This window comes from Macrobrachium nipponense, chromosome 41 (genome assembly GCF_015104395.2).
Source record: "Macrobrachium nipponense isolate FS-2020 chromosome 41, ASM1510439v2, whole genome shotgun sequence".
NCBI lineage: Eukaryota > Metazoa > Arthropoda > Malacostraca > Decapoda > Palaemonidae > Macrobrachium > Macrobrachium nipponense.
Genome location: NC_061102.1, coordinates 41,897,924 through 41,915,605, shown reverse-complemented (window position 1 = coordinate 41,915,605; position 17,682 = coordinate 41,897,924). Strand labels below are relative to the sequence as shown.

At 38.4% G+C, this 17,682-nt stretch overlaps 1 long non-coding RNA gene across 1 annotated transcript; it reads left to right on the top strand.

Annotated features, from left to right (window-relative positions):
• Positions 1-2,054: 2,054 nt before the first annotated feature.
• On the top strand, positions 2,055-5,823 carry LOC135212729 (uncharacterized). The gene is made up of 3 exons (XR_010313971.1): positions 2,055-2,207; positions 2,524-2,827; positions 5,739-5,823. It is a non-coding gene; the product is annotated as an uncharacterized LOC135212729 (long non-coding RNA).
• The last annotated feature ends 11,859 nt before the right edge of the window (positions 5,824-17,682 follow it).

Genomic DNA, 17,682 nt, shown 5'->3' with positions numbered 1-17,682 from the left:
ACAATTTCGAAATCTCACATTAAGCACAGTATGGATTTTATGGATCAAATTAAGGAAAAGAATTACATAGGTACTATGTACAGTCTAGATATAGTTTCTTTATTCACGAATGTACCACTGAGTTTCGTGCTCGACAACTTGAAGAAATTAGCCTCAGATAATATTTTCAAGCCACCTATGCACATAGATAAATTTTGTCATTTGATTAACATTTGCGTTGAATCTACAATTTTTTAGTTTAATGGTTCGTTCTATCAACAAAAATCCGGGGTCTCGATGGGCTCACCTCTCTCCCCTATATTGGCTAACTTATGTATGGAATTTTTCGAAAAGGTTTACGTTGACACACTACCGGAAGACATCCAGCCTGAAATTTGGGTTAGGTATGTAGATGATGTTTTTATTGTTTATAGACGGTGAGGAAGCCTTTCATAGGTTTTTAGAGTTGCTTAATGGTTTTTTGCCCTCTATTAAATTTACAGTGGAAAAGGAAAGGGAAAATAGGCTTCCCTTTCTAGATATGGTAGTTCATAGAGACACAGTGAGTGGGGACTTTAAATTCAGCGTGTATAGGAATAACACCCACAAACACTTATATTCATTACTTTTCATATCATGAACCCAAAGTAAAGCACAACGTTCAACCAATTTGTTTTTTTGAGCATACCGAATATGTGATCCCCAGTTCATTGACGCTGAAATAAAATTTCTTGGTAGATAGTTTTACTAAACTGTGTTACCCAAAGTTTTTTATACTACAGTCTCTATCTAAAGCTAGATCGATGTTTTACGCCCCTTATGATATAACTGAAAAGGTAGATTTTAAGGCATCTCTTGCTCTTCCTTATAATAGAGAACTTAATAAATTTTCTAGGCAGCTTAAAGGAAAAAAGAATGGCTTCAACATAGTTTTTAAGTACAACAGTACAATCAAGAAGAAACTCATTAAAAATAACCCGGGTAATAGAGAGAATGTAGGAGTATATGTAATACCTTGCAGTGATTGCATTGAATGTTACGTGGGAGAAAGCGGACGTTCCATTGATAAGAGAAGGGAAGAACACGTTGCTGCTTGCAGAAGGGGAAGTTCATACAGTGCAATTGCGCAACATACATGGGAGAAAAACCACGCAATAAATTTTAAAGGTACAAAAGTTTTTTTTTGCATGTAACGACAGGACTTTGAGACGAGTAGTAGAAGGGGCGTTAATTTCATTAAACGAGACCTTTGCAGGAAATACTGGTATTTCAGAAAATACAGCTATTTGTGAAGAGATATGTAGGAAAGGGAAAATTTCAAACTTTAGAAATATATGTGCCAATAACGATGCTGCCTCCTCTCCTGTTTACTCCACTCATGTCATTTTTCCAACTAACCACCCAACCAGCAGAGAACAAGCAGTTGACAATAGAAACATTCCCCCACGAAGATCAAGACGAATTCAGGAAAGAACGAGGGCTCAACCGCCTGATCTTCATAATATAAACTAGCTTGTTACTTAACCGGTTTTTTTTAAATGTTTGTGCTCTTACTTGTTAGTTCCTTGAGGTGACATATCACATTTTAGTGAACAAGACCACAGTTGATGGTCGAAAGCTTTAATCCTGTACTAGAGATATATATTTTAAACTACAAGAGGATTTTACTTCATTGTGGATTGTATCCCCATATATATATATATATATATATATATATATATATATATATATATATATATATATATATATATATATATGGGGCAATTAATTTAGTTTCGTAATATTCAAAATTTTAGTAATAAGATAGATGCAATGTAGGTCACTGAAAAACATTTACATCTGGGAATTGCCGTAACTATGTCGTGCTATGACAATTTACTAGAAATTTCCTGGACCATATCCTGGTAGGCTTTTAAAAGATATGGTTCCAGTAATAATAAGTTTCCTTAATCGTAAAACTAAATATTTCTAGTAAAATATTGGATATTTAATTGTATCATTACTTTATTGGCAAACTAAAAAATCTCCTTTTGTATATAGCAGGTACATATACACGAATTTTGTTATTTTAATGTCGCGTTCGGGCTCTCTAAGGCCTGCTCGCCATCTCATCTCATTTTTCAATTTGTGTATGGGTGTTGTCGTCGAACACGCAGGCGATTTTTATTGTTCCGTCAATTGAGGACCTATAGCTCCTTCGGGACTGAGTAGTGCGTTAAAAATGACCCGTAAGTGTTTGTAGACTAATCTTACATCAACTACATATGAGTTATTGTTAAGGCCATCAAAATATGACGTAGAGCAATCAGCTTGTCTACTCGTAGCGTAGGTTGGAGTACCCTGGCCTCGTCGTTGGCTTTTGTTGGCCTACTTTCTCTAGTTTCTTATTTTTTGCAGCATATCTGTAGTGAATCCCTGGCCGATTTTATTGTTTGTTTATGGCCTGTTTTGTGTAAGAATTAGTGGGTTTAGTAAGTGCGTTCAGTTTTTTTTTTTTTTTTTTTTTTTTTCGTGTACCGTAGAGTTCATTTCCGTTTATCCTAGTTATTAGGTGGAAGTTCCCCGCCGTAGGGCTAAGCCAGATGTTTGATCCTAGCGGTGTCGTCTACGAATGTGCCACAAGCAGAGGCAAGCTAAACGGGCCAGAGGGAGCCACTAATCCAGATGGAAGCCGATGGACGGATACCTAGTCTACCTAGGGTAAAACACCGCTGTCCGGCCACCTGTATGGTAGCGCGGCCACTTTCCCAAAAAATAACTTTAGCACTGCCAGTAAGCTAAGTTAGAGGTCGGTCACAAGCCAACCTCCGTGGAAGCAACGCCTCGAGACACCTACTTTCCACTCGAAGTAAGTGTTTTTTCCTAAGTGAGAAATTAAGGCCATAATTTTCTATTAAACAGAAATCAATAAAAGACTAGTAGCCATGGGCAGTGTTTACCTACTTACCTCCATCGCGTTTTCGAAAATTTTACTTGGAACATCTAGCATAGGGGGAAACTGCAGTGGATCCATCGTTATCATGAGGATCAGCCTTATTCACTCAATATTTAATTGGTGAAACATTAATACAATTACATCTTTAAGTACACACCATTCAAAAGATTGAGGTTTCGTCAACATAATGTGATACATGAAAGCGCCATACGAACTAAAATAGGCGTGTGAGGTCTTCGTAAAATATGTTTTCAAGGCAGTTTTTAAATCCAATATGGGGTTGACCAACTGAGGTGCAGTTCGTAACCGCAAAGGATCCAACATCTTTCCCAGCCTTCTCAGCACTCATTTGAACAATGTTAGCGTATACTATACTATATCTCATTTTGATGGCGAAACTTCAATCTTTTGAATGATATGCTTAACTACTGAATTGTATTGTTTCACCAATTCAATAGCGAGTGAAAAAGTGGCCCATTTTTCCGATCAAATGGCAGCACAGCGGTGTTTTACCCCAGATAGGTAATCGCAAGGTAGGTCATGTTAACCTGAGATAGCCTTTTGCGAAAAATGTAGGTAGTAAGGCACCATGTTCAGGTGTTTACCTGAAGTAACTTGATGAAGCCCTGGGTAGATTATTTTTAAATTTCTAGGATAGACCTGCTCTGGTAAAATGCAAGATTAAATTTAAACGGGGCGGCCACACAAAGATGACCTATCAGAGTGAATGGAGAGTAGGGGACGGCTACTGTAGGCATATCCTAATAGGCTAGGCTATGCATTTTTGTAGTAGGCATAGCACTTTTCTTTGCCAAATTACATTTATAACTGACTTACTATTGTAAAAGATTAAGAACTAAAACCAACAACAACTCCTTGGTATATTTATAAGCAAATTTACAAAAAGACATGAGCCACCCAGTGGATTTTAGCTAGTCTAAAAGTTGCCACTAGTGAATTTATGGGCTTTAGGAGTAATGGCACCTCTTTCCCGCCCGATTCCCCCATATCGATAGTGTGTAATATTGTTACTCACATGAGTCACTTCATCATTCACCCAAAACCTGTTATTGCTGCTCATGTGAATATGTCCGTCATTAAGGGTTGATATGTTTATTGACAAAATATAGAAATGGGTGTATATAATACTACAATGCAGATGAGATAGTCTGCAATATGTACCAAGATAGGGTGGTTAGAAATTTACGTTCATTAATTTGTTTCTATGTGCATCCTTAACCCTTAAAGAGCCGAGCTAAAAAAAATGTGCAGCACCCCAGACTGGGCAAATTTTGAGGTTAGCCAATTTAAGAAAAGTATATAACATCAATGGAAAGAGGAAGATATGCAAATGCACAAGGTGTAAGAGAAAAAAATAAAAAATTCTCCCTACCATCCACAAAATATTGAAAATGACTGTACAATGCCGTGTGGAGCCTATTTTACAAGACAGTCGTAAACTTGACTAAGTTGTACTTGTTTTTTCTAATATTTGGTTTTTCTTAATATTATTATTTTGTAAAATTATAATTACAGTTCACACAGTATCATAACAGATAAGAACTAAAATCGTAAAAAAGTTCTGAATATATTTGTTGTAAAATGTTTACATAAATTTACTGAGATCAAAGATGCAGTAACTTTTTTTGGATTATACATGATTTTTCTAATATTTCTTTGCAAAATTACAATTAAAACTGATATAGTACTATTACAAAAGATAAGAACTAAAACCAACAGCAACCCCTTGGTACATTTGAGCAAATTTATAAAAAGAGAGAGAGAGAGAGAGAGAGAGAGGTATGGGGGGGGGAGGCAGTACATGCTCCCATGAAGTCAAGATCACAACTAACCCTTGAGACACCTTTTTCCCTGATCTTGGCTAGTCTAAATGTTGCCATTAGTGAATTTATGGGCTATAGAAGCAGTGGCACTTCTTTCCCGCCCGATTCCTTCAAATCGATGGTGCGTTTTGATGCTCACCCTGATTGGGTCTGTCTACCACCCAAAACCTGTTATTGCTACTCATATGAGGGCATCCGCCCATTAAGGGTTAAAGGGGCTGGTACTCAACGTATTGGAAGCTCCTCAGGGTAAAAATATAAACAAAAAACAGTAAATTTCTCGTTATTTCAGTACATTTCTGGTTCCATAACTATCAGGTTACAGGCAGTCCCCCCCCGTTATTGCTGGGGGTTCCGTTCCAACTGGCTTGATAAGCGAAAATCACCATTAACCGAAACTTGGCAATTTATGGTGCTTATGGGCCACTGTTAGCTATGTATCGGCACTGATAACCAGAACTCGCCGTATTATGGCGCCGAACATTGCCAACTTTATGGCACTAGACAAGCACCATAAAACCAGATTGTCATTAGCCGAGTCCGCTGATAACTCAGGACTGCCTGTATTTGCAAAACAGGTGTCATGTATAGTACCAACTCCTTGGGGATGAACGTAAAAACATAAAAAAAGAGGTTGTAAATGTGAAAATAAAAAATATTGGTAAATATTCCGGTTGCTAACTTTCAGGAACCAGGCTGCATTAATAGTCTTCAGTTGTTTACTGGACCTTTTTCTTAGCGTATGTTTTACAAAATATGTCATGGACTAGCACATGTAAGTCTGCAAAATATATCATAATGGAAGCTATTAAGGGATTTGGTGTGGTAGGTGACTTACATGTATCACCTGTGTTAGCCTCTGCCTTACTTATTTTTCAAGTTCTTTATCAGCTTTAACCTGCTAGACATCGAGGTTCAAGTACTGTAGAATGAGTGTTATGCATTTGGCATGTAACTAAATTTTGGCGTTTTGTTCACAGGTGGAAATCAGCGGGAGTTGGCAAGAGCTAAGAATGCAAAAAAGCAACAGGACTCTAAAAAAGGACAGTCATCATCTCAAAAAGTAAGTATTTACTGGAGACCATTAGTGTGGAAATGTTTCTGGGATTTAATAAATAGTGCAAAAGGCCTTTAATGCAAGTTGTTAACTAATTAAAAAATGTTTTGCAAGGTTTACAGTAATTGTTAAAATGGTTTACCTATTCTAGATCTATTTGTTCCTACACAGTATATAAACCCTTGGTTCTTTGCAATAGGAATATGCTTACGGTGAAGCTGGAACATGGCTGTTAAAACTCGTGAACAAGGTGGTTAGGCAGTAACTACTGTCCAGTATCCCACCTGCCCGGACATAAACACTCCACTTAGTTTTCGGCCGTCTTCCAAATATGTATATTTCATGATCGCTTTCAGCTGTCTTCCCGACGATGTAGGTTTCGTGAGATCTTTGACTGGCTGCCATTAATCTCGATTTCCTGGTGGGATCCTTCTTTTATTTTTTTTAATATGTATTGAATATACAGTATTTGATATTAATATACAAACCCACTTTTTGTGATAGCCTTGCTAGCCGCCTTTCCCATTTGTGTATTAGGGGTCAGCAGCAAGGGTGTATTTACAATCCTTATCACTTATTTATTATTGAATTTGACATTCATGCTTATGCTCTTAAGAGAATTTACCTGGGGTGGAAACTTCGGTGGTTCACCTTTTGTTTTTTCTCTTCCGGTATTTTTCCTTCTCCTTTGCCCTCTTCGCTCGCTTGGGCGAGGAAGGTGGGGGATTGTGTGGTGTTGATGTTTGGTACGAGAGAAGTTTCTTTCTTTATTAATCATGTTTCCTTTTTTCTGCAGGCTAACAGTGAGTGATATATCACAGGAGTAGATGCTTAGATATCACATTGGTTATCCTAACCCTTGGGATTGTACCTGTGACACGTTAGCATGCTATGGCATTAGCCCTTGAGTGTGTGTACAGTTCCCCTGCTGTAAATCATATTGAAATGCTGCTGTTATCCTGGAGTTTTTTTGTTGTTGACTCTACTTCTGATGATGACTGCTTCATCCTGTAGAAGTAGTCCCAAGGAAGAACGTCTCTCCGTTGTCCTTCCTTTCCTTTTCTGAAGCTCGAGGAGGCCTCAGAATCTGGACCAGCCCCCTCTGGCCAAGAAGAGGAAGGATGCTTCTCCTCCCTTAAGTCCACCTGCAGGATTTCTAAGGGGTTGCCTCCTTCCGAGGAGGCAATGGTATCTCTCGTCAGCTCTTCCTAACCTTCGGGTTCAGAACCCAGTTCACTTGTCCTCGGGCTTGGATTTTGGGAGCAGCGGAAGTGCCGGGGTCGGCTTGCATTCCCATCGCTTGTCAAGAGGTTTGCCTCTAGACAGGTGCTCGCTTGCGAGTTGTTCCGAGTGTTCATGCTTCTATTGACTTGTGAGCATGCAGAACTGTTGATGAACCATCCCAGTTCAGGCACAGGACGAGGGAAGGGACGAGGCATTCACATGTCTCGTCCCTTTATACCAACACGTTGAGCACTCAATTACTCGTCAGTGCTTGGTGGATTCCCACCTGGTGTTCCGATTCTGAGGATTTGAACAGCTGGAGACAGTGGTCGCCCTGGCTCTTTCCGTTCTTTTGGGTTGATTCCAGTTCAGTTCTTCTGTGTCTGGGGTTTTTGGGAGCTTTTGAGTGCAAATGCTTCGATATAAGACTGGTTCTATGCCTGTCCCTCCTCAACTTCTACATAGTCGAAGGACCTCTCCCTATGATCATCTGACAAGATTCAGGAGTCCCGCTAAGCGCCTGAATTCCTGGGAATTTCAGGTGCTCACAGTTTGTTTGGTTTTCTGTGCTTGGCGAGACTTTTCCAAGCACTCGGGCGAGACGAGGCTGTCCCGATTATTGTTTTACAAGACTTAAGAGTCTTGCCGAAGTGCCTGGATCCTTGGAATTGCTGGTACTCACCGAGTTTTTGGTTTCTTGCTAGATCCAAGCACTTAGGTGTTAGGTGAGAAGTTTTCCTGATAAGCATCGTTTGGAGAGTCGGGAATCTCACCGAGCACGCGAATTCGTATGAATTCTGGCACCCGCTGTGTGCTCACTATCATGATTGCTTGGATATTGAGACCAGCGTTGATTAATCCTGAGTAAGATGAGCCTCTACCAGTACGATAGAGTTCTGCTTTTCAGTCTGGTTTGGGCTTATGCAGAGCTCGAAACTGCATGCCAACACCTTTGTGCATGGTCAAGTCCCGTTCTTGTGTCTTGGACTTCAGAGTATGAACACGTAGGACATGAGACGCAGAATCCCTTTTTATTCTTCTTGGTGCTTCGACTTTGAAGGAGAATAGTGAATTTGGGTGAAGTAATAGTTCTGTGCTGACGATTACCACTCACAATTACGTGGTTGTGATCTGCTCAGCTCACTCACCTCGGCTCAGCCTTGTATATTCTCCTTGCAACATGAGTTTTATCAGTCCACCGTCCAAGTAATAGGTGCATACTTGTAAGTTAGTTCTTCTGATGTGTGACTAAGACGAGTAGTACCTTTTCTTAATTAACCTGAAACTCAGGATAGCCTTTCTGGCCTCCCAAGGGTTTCTGGTTTTGATTTTAAGATGACAGTATTGTTTGACACCACCTCAGGGTTGGCATTAACACCAAACAAGAGGGTTTCTTTCCCTCCTGTTTTGGTTACCATGCAGGTACTCGAATGTATCTGTAGTGCGCTCAATAGCTCTATAAGCCAAACACATTCCAAAATGGAATGTATTACCATGCAACTGGGCCTACGGAGTTGAATGGGGCAGAGTACTGCCTTCTCACAAAGATGAGATGTTTGTCTTGGTATTGTTTCTCTTCAATCGAGGGTTAACTGCTAATTTTAATCTGTCCAGCCCATCACAGGCATAAGTCTGTTTGGCTTTTGTTCCTATCTTGTGCTGCACATTTGCTGTTGCTAGAATTCATCAAACAAAAATATGTCTCATTAGACTAATTATCATCTTTCTGTTCACCCCATGGTACAACAGAAGTCTGTAAGTGTGCTCCATTGCAAATGACCCATATGCCACTACAATGATTCAGAATGATTTTTCAGACAAATACATCTGTTTTTGTCTTCTATATATGGTTTTCTAATTAGTAAAGTGTTCAACTACTTTTGTTTGCCCCAGATTGGAAAGAATGTCAAAGACTTTGCCTGCCCTGTTAGCTCTGCTTCCAGGGGAAAGAGAAGAATTCCTCCGTGAACCAACCTTTGCAGTGACAAGAAGCAGTTTGTTAGGCAGTACATTGCTGTCTTTACACTGCCAAAGACTTCAGCCTACATTTGAAGCAAGCACAGGCTCTTACTGTTCTTGCTGAACAGCAATGAAATATCTGTAATTCTCTTTCAGTCCTCTGTAAATTCAGGGATTATAGCAGTCTTCACTGTTTAGTGTCATTTATGGTACTTTTTCTCTGATCAGAATTGCAAAAGTTAACTTCTTTCTGATTTAGTTATGAAAGACGTGGTCCACACTTGCCTTAGTCTTTCACATAAGTAGAATGGTTTCTCCTCATTTGAGATTCTGCTACTGATAAGAGACTTCTCTTTGTCTTGCCACTGGAGGGACCTCGGGTCTCTGGACAGCATTTGACTCGTGACACATGAGCCCTTGCAAGAATCATCAGTTTTGTTTTTCAAGACCACATCTCATTTCTCTCCAGCATTGGCAAAGAGGATAGACAATTTGCATGGATCATCTTCAACAGCTCCCTTCAAAAGGCGGGTTTCATGTCTTAACTCACTTGGATGTCGAATCATTCGGCATCTGTATGAAGGGTTCGAATTTTTCATGATCCCCTACGCCTTGGACTTTGTATTTGTGGTCCAGATCAGTCTTTACTTTGTCCTATTGGTGCGCTGCTATACCAGCGAAAGACTCCACACCCTTATTTGGATGTCAAATTCCTTTCTCCATTACTGACTCATCAATGGAAAAGTATCTAAGGGACACATCTTCCTCCGAGTCCTGCAAGATCGTGAGGAACTTATCTGCAGATAAGTCGCCCGTACGCTCTCCCCGAGAGCACACAGTGCCAGTGGCTTGGTCCTTTCATCACATTCTGAAGAATTTGGCAGACAAAAAGAGATGTGGTCTCAGTAGGACCACATTGTGTCTTTCTTCCTTCGGGTCTTTGCCCATAGGTTCTTCACATTCTGAAGAATATGAATGGAAGGGAAAAATTGGAGCAAAAGTTACAATCTCATTAGGTTGAACTTTACGAGATGCACTGCAGCAGCGGGTATCTTGCTTTATCTGGAAAAAAAGTTCTTGACAGCTGGACTTGTCACCTTGGGTCTCACTATTTACCAAAATGACCAAAACTGCCCACGAAACAACCAAAACGGCCTTAGATATGTTTGTTTTATAATTGTAAACTTGTTTAATTACTATGTATTAACATATATGAGTTAATAATTAGGTGGGCAATAAATAACTAAATATTTGGGCCAGACAGAAATTGTTTTATCTGTAAATACACAGTAATTAAACAAGTTTACAATTATAAAACAAACATATCTAGTGTCGTTTCGGTTGTTTTGTGGGCTGTTTCGGTCTTTTCGGTCGTTTGGTAAATAGTGATACCGGTCACCTTCACATCTTATCATCAGAAAACAGAGAATTTGCAAATTTTGGCCAATGATGTGAGGTTAGTGCAAGGTAAAAGAGATGGGTGGTTTACTTCAGTATTTTATTGTCCTACAGCCATGTGTTAATCATACACAAGGCAACAAACATGTGGCTGCTATCAACCTCCACTCATAGCTTGGGTGTGTTATGTCATTTGAAAAAAGATTTCCTGACCTCTATGGCCAAAGTTTGTGTTATATTCATAATCTGGTAACCTCACCTATTGGAAGTTCTTTCTTTGGCCCACAGCATGATTGGAGGTACTGGACAACTGTTTTGGGGTGCCCTTGAACTCGAAAGAACTTTGCAATGCCTCTTTTGTCTACTTCTCTAACTATGTCAAGACTTAGGCTTTAAGATCAACTGAGAGAAGTCAAACCTTAAATTATCCACAAGCTGCCTAGGCCCACATTGGAATAAGAATGGAGGTACACTTGACAGCAGGCTTGTGATTCATTTGAACTCTAGAGAACTTGCACCACCCTTGTTTACTACTTTAGTTTTGTCAGGACTTATGCCCTTGGGTCAGCTATCTACAAGGGAAATCTACCTTGCCATGGAGAAGACAGAATTGAGAGATTTTTCTCATGTCAGAATTGATCAAGTTTGTCACCTCTGAAGAATACAGTGACGTCAAAATAGTTTTGAGGTTTGTCCCTTAAGGAACAAAGTAATAGCAAACTGTCTCCTATAGGAGGAATCAGTTTATTTCCTCAGATTGTTCTCTAGCCGCTTTTGCTAAGGTCAGTGAACCACTTTGAGACTAGACTACGTTTTAACCAATTATTTGCCTGATATATAAGTTGGATCCCTCTCCCCAGATCACTGTTACCCCACCTCAAATCAGACAGGTACATGAATAATGAGGGAGATGAGTGGACTTGGACTTCTGAGTGTGATAATGAAAAACTAGTTTTTCTTTTAAATTTGACTTTGGTTTATGCCCAAAATGCATTGTTCATATTTGAATAAACCTTCGGTCTTAACAATAGGATAATTTTCTAGCGTCTAACTGTATCCAGTTAAATTGCAGATGAAAAGCAAGGAATCTAGTGAGACCTGGCAACGCGTGCGTATATTGGGTGAAAACTGGTCAAAGACCATACACCCACGCTACTGCGTTCAGTCTTTTTCTTAACCGCCCGGGTGAGAGTTACAGTTGCCCTCTCTCAGCCTTTAACCCGGTTCATTGACCCCTTCGCTTGTGATTGTGTGTGTGTGTGTGTGTATTATTGCTTCTTCTGCTCCTTCTCGGCCTCGCCAACGTGTGTGCTTGGGTACTCAAGGTTTCCGATGTTCTCGTTTCCTGGCTTTTTCAGTGACAGACCCACATACCACTCGCAGTAGGTGTCGTTCTAATATTTGTACCATAATGAATCCCTGCCCAGAATGTCATGTTAACATTCAAAATGCCTTTGGCCAACTAGGACCTGCCAGCTCAAAAAATATCAGAGAATGGTGTGCAGCAAGCCCTTGTTTCATGAAGATCTAGATGAAAAGCTGTAGACTCAGGTTATTGAAGGCCCTCTTACTGTGGAAGAGTGAATTCCATGCTGACACAAGTTCTAGACGAGAATGGAAAGTATTCTTATTTCTTTAACCCATTGAGGAATTTTGGTGTTTATAGAAGTTGAGGGCCAAATGGCTGTATGTCAAGGTATCTGCAGCTCCTGAAATTCTTCTGGGTCTGATCTTTACTGTAGTGTGAACTTCAATGTTACACCTCGTACTATTTCTGGGGGCCTTCATTTTGGTAAATATCAATATGATGTCCAGTTGGCGTGTATGAAAAAGATTTGTGAACAGTTGGTAACTGGAAAATAGAGTCCCACTACCTTGAGTGTTTTTTGTTTTTTTTGAGCATTCCATTATCATAGGTGGTGGTACACTAGTGTATCATAATGGTGGTACTTTACTGCAAAGCTTGTGCAACCTGAACAGTTTTAACTCTCACTAAGCTATATTAGGACCACATAATCAGTTAAACCAGTATATCACAAAGTCATCAACATCTCAGCATTATCCCTAGTTAGAATTTTTTCAAGGTGCTTCCAGTGCTTAGTGAATGGCTTATTTCATAATTTGTTCTGGCAAATCGTTACAGAAGGGTTTGCTTCTTAATTATTCCTACTTATCCAGGCTTGGGAAGGATAAAAAAAGCATAGTGACTGCCATTAAATTGGGGGTGAATCTATTCCTCCTTGAAACAAATTTCTCCAGCATGCATTTGCACATCCATGTATAACTGAATCAGGAAAGTTTGGAACATGATAAATGCATAAATAAAGGTATAAGCCACAAAGGAAATTGAAACACTGGAGTAGCTGCAAGATCTTTCGGTCTGCTAAGTAAAGGACGTGAGTCAAAATATCTTGTAGCTACTCCATTGTTTCACTTTCCTTCGTGGCTTGTACCTTTATTTTTGCACATTCATGTAAAACATTTTTGTGCGCATGAAAAAAGGCAGAAATATTGCTTTCCCTTCCAAATCCAGGTGCTTGGAAGGCAGGCTAGATTTAATTTTATTGAAAATTCTGATATGAGTGGTGTATAGACCATTTCTGCTCAGGGAGCTTCTGCATTGGCCTCATATATCATCTTATTCCACTGTTATCAGATAAAGCCTTTGTGTGGTTGGAGGTTATCCTTACTATAGTCCAAGTGATAGACATCAAAATAGTGCAGTTCCTCTTACTTTCCTTGTGCACAAAATGAGATTTGCTTTGTTCTTGCACACCTGTATCAAGAGTTGTTTCATGATTGATACTCTAAATTGTATTAACTAGTAAGGGCTAACCATTTGTTCTAATCCAAATACTATGAATTTTTTTGATAAAGTTATCTTTTAACCTATGATATATAATCTAAGCTCGATTAGCTTAAAACAGTCTCTTGATGTAAGGATTTCTGAAATTTTCACAGGCAGCATAAAATAAATTAAACCAATGCTGTAATATGTCTTTATTAAGGGGGCCGACTGGCTAATGCCATTTTTTAAGAACAGGACTTTGACATTCATACCACTTAATAAGGTGACTTGGGACATCTCCAAACCGCATATGATTTTCGCCTCTGACCCTCAGTTTTGTGACGCCAGGGCTATTTATCCCGAAAATAACCATTTTTCAAATTCTATCTCCTCCCTTGATATTTAATATTAAGACCTGGAATTACTACCATATATAGACCTGATGTAGACCTCCAATCAAATGAAGAGTTTTTTTTCTAAAAGTCATTGTTTTGCTAGATATGAATTTTTCATTATGGTAAAAAAAATAAACTATAAATCAGGGAGAAAAAAAGAAAAAGAAAACAAAAATTGGAAAAAAAGGGCTCTATTTGATTGTTCTTTAATGTTTTTCTAAGTTAATATACCAAATTTCAATGCTATAGCTTTAAAACTAAGTGAGAAGATAGAATTTTGAGATTTGGGAGTTCAAAGTTTTCCTTTATATTTTTATAAAGACAGTGTTAATAAATAATGATTATTATGAATGTATATTTCTTTTTTGGGTATTAATAAATCAAAACTATGTTATTTATCATAATTTAATCATAAATGATTATCCCTTTGCTCATATATCGTAGCCTGGGGCACTGCGTCAGGCAAGACGGGGCACTCCTTCTTACGCAACTCTCTCTCCCTCCTTCACTAACTAGGCTTATTACAGCGAATTTTCTTCTTCTGTATGTAAGCAATATGTTTTCCTTGTATTTTCCTCTTTTGCATGATGAAATTCTTGCAAAAAAAAAAAAAAAAAAAACGAAGCGAGAGAATGTCAGAGGTGAAACTCGAATGTGTACTCTCTTTTTACAAAGACAGTGTTATTAGATCGTGATTATTATGAATTTCATATTCCTTTCTGGGTATTAATAAACCAAAACTATGTTATTTATCATAAATGAAGATCCCTTTGCTCAAAGATCGTAGCCTGGGGCACAGTGTGACGTGTGCGTCAGGCAAGATGGGGGTGTTACTTACTACGCAACCCTCCCTCTCTCTCTTCACTAACTACGCTAATATCACGTATATTATGATATTCTGTAATCATATTAGAGCGAATTTTCTTCATCTGTATGTTAGCGAGATGTTTTGTTTGTCTTTTCCTCATTGGCATGATGAAATTCTTGCCGAAACAAATATAAACATATATAAAAGCAAGTGGAATGTCAGAGGTGAAACTCACCAAACGTGCACACTATATGAGGTTTGTGCTTGCGCTCAATCATGGTTGGTAGCTGACTTCCCTTCTGCTCACAATTTCTTTGACAATAATTATCAAAATTTACAATAGAAGAAATATTGCATTTTCTTGTACGGATCAATGTTTTTGGCTTATTGATTTATGTTTACTACCTGGATGGGGGTCAGGAGGGAATAACCATTTTTTTTTGGTCGGTACTGGATTAACATTCAGGATTCTCCTATAAGTAGTTTGGGGTAAGTATAACTAGGAGAAATACAAACTACTTTAAATTTGTAATTTTTTGCCCTATACCCCCATAGATAAGGGTTCCGGCCGGCCCCCTTAGGCCTTGCACCAACACACAATACGGGAAATCCAGTTGTCACTCCATGTTCCAGCTGAATCCAGTCAGGATATTCCAAACTAAACTTCTGTCTGTTAATGTATCACTAACAGATTATGTGAATCCCATGACCTACCTGTCTCCAGTGCCACTCATCTAAACTTTCAATGAAATAATACTGCATAACGAGAGAAAGAAAGCATGATACAGAATTTTACACCATTGCTACACAGGCTTTGAGGTATCATGTAGCCTATTCCATTGAATATTTGGTCTTTATGTGATGGATTGCATAACTTATCAGGAGCCTTGACCCCTGAACTGTTGATAAGCTGGCCTGGTATTGTAATAAAAAAGTAGGGTAAAAATAATTAGAAGTACACTAGCCCAAGGGGAAGGGAGGCAGCAACATAAGCCAGCACGAACCATTTACACTCTGCAAGAAACATTGTTACTGATAAAATAAAAATAAGAACAGACATTAAAGGGATTTTGACGTAGGAAAAATCTATTTCTGGGCAAGGAACCCGTGTCGCCCAGTAAACAGGTTCCTTCAGCACTATTTCTAAGGTAAAATATTGCTATAATACCAGAGAACTGCTAAATTGGACATGCCAGAATATTCTGGCTCGCTCACCTTCATTAAAAGGTGTCGGTATAGTTCTGGGGCGAGTGAAAACCACTACCACGGCACCCTCTCCAATTAACCTCTCCTACATCAAAAACCCCTAAGAAAAGTTATAAGACAAATGAAGTAGTGAATGGAAAGAATGAAGGCTTTATAATAACTTAAGCCCCCTTCCACACCCAATTTTGTGGGTGGATGGTGATTATAAGTGTGGTCTAAATCATAGGTTTGTTTGTATGTGCCTACTACATGCCTTGGACTGTTTGATCTGTTTAAAAGTGGAAGAATTACGGGCAAATCTGAAGGCCCATTGTGTCTTACCCCTCTTGTTGAAGGTGACAAGTGTTGACTCATTGACAGTCATATGCAAAGTTAGAAGGAATGATCTGGTGTAGTATATACTGCTGAGGCTTCTCTGTTAAAGAGATAGCGTTATGATAGATTTCCACAAATGTAAAAGTTGATGAGTGGGGGATCTGATGAAACTATCTTCATTAAGGTAACATTGGCTGTACATATTAGGTATTCACATCATTATTCCAAAAAAGTAGGTCTGATGTAAGTTGTTTTTAGTATTTTGCCTACTTTTTACTAGGTTTTTATATGTAATTTTAGATATAAACAGCTGCATGAGTTGCCTTCTGTCTAAAGAAATTACCAAGGTGGCACAGTATGTCCAAGAGGACGAGTTCAATTTAATTTTGTGTCTTACAGATTGATGGTAATAGTATTTAAGAATATAAACACATGTTTCATGTCTTTATTTCCTTATTACAGTACATTGATTGATTAATAATTGTGCTGTGTTCCAAGTGGCTTGTAATTGGTAACCTGCCACCCTAACTCCAAAGATTTTATCATGAGAAATGTGTCCTACTATAATTTATCATGAGTAACATTTGAGTACTAACTACAACTTTATTTTTTTAAGGACGGAAACAAGGGAATGACACTTGAAGCTCGTAAACATCGTGATGCTGAAATGATGAGATTAAAGCAACAAAAGGCTTCAAAGAAGGATGGAGGAGCTCCGTCGGCAAATTAGCTTCGACTAGCATATACTTGCTATATAGTTTCTTGAAATCTGAATAGTGAAATGTTTTGTTCAGTATTTTAAATAATGATACTTAACATTTTCTGACTTAATGTAAGCAAGGAGTACTCTTTATAGAGGCCTAATACAAAAACTTACTCATTGACATGGATTCTGTGGAGGGCTCACAATTAGCAAAGCTGACTCTCGTTAGATGGGCAAGGGCAGCTGTGCAACACCTTTGGGATTTCTTGAAATACTTAGTTTCCTTTGCCACTGGGAGCTGGATTATTGATTATCTGACAGCTTGGTACTAAGCTGGTATGCAGTAGTTTAGTAGTGGTCAATTTTACTTGTTTATTGATGGATGTCCACCAGAAAATGCAGTGAATCCTTTGAGCTTAATGGAAATACAGTATTTATGGTGAAATACATAACGAGTTTCTATTTTGTACTTGAATATATACTGTGGTATAAATCTTTTGATATTACTTGGAAATGCATTGCTTTTGTTTTTCTTGTAACATGCAAATATAAGATAGTGGTATAGATAATGTTTGGGTAATTCATATGGAATTCTTGTAAATTACTAGATGCTGGTTCTTGATTTTATCAGTATATATTAAAGAGAAATCAACCATTTGACCTTGCTGGAAAAAAATTTCCAAATTTGAGTATAATTCAATGTATATGATTATCTTTTTCTTAGTTTCATTGGTTGAAAAAGAGGCTAGCAACACATTTTTTGCTAAAGTGGCTAGTATTGGCAGTTTTTTATGCGCTCAGCCTTATGTTAATAGCATGTGGATTTATTTTAACTGTGTGCATCAAAATGCAAGATGTTCAATTAAAATTTGTGGTTTTTAATGGTGTTGCCTATACCCTTAGTTATACTTAAGATGCCTTCCAGTGTTGTCATGTTGAGGATTTTTGACGAGATTTCCAAAAAAAAAATTTTTTTTTTCTATTGACACAATAGCAGTAATACAGTCTTAGTAAGAGGATAAATCACTGCCCTATTATTGTTGCCCATGCTCATATTCCTGTTTTAGCCAA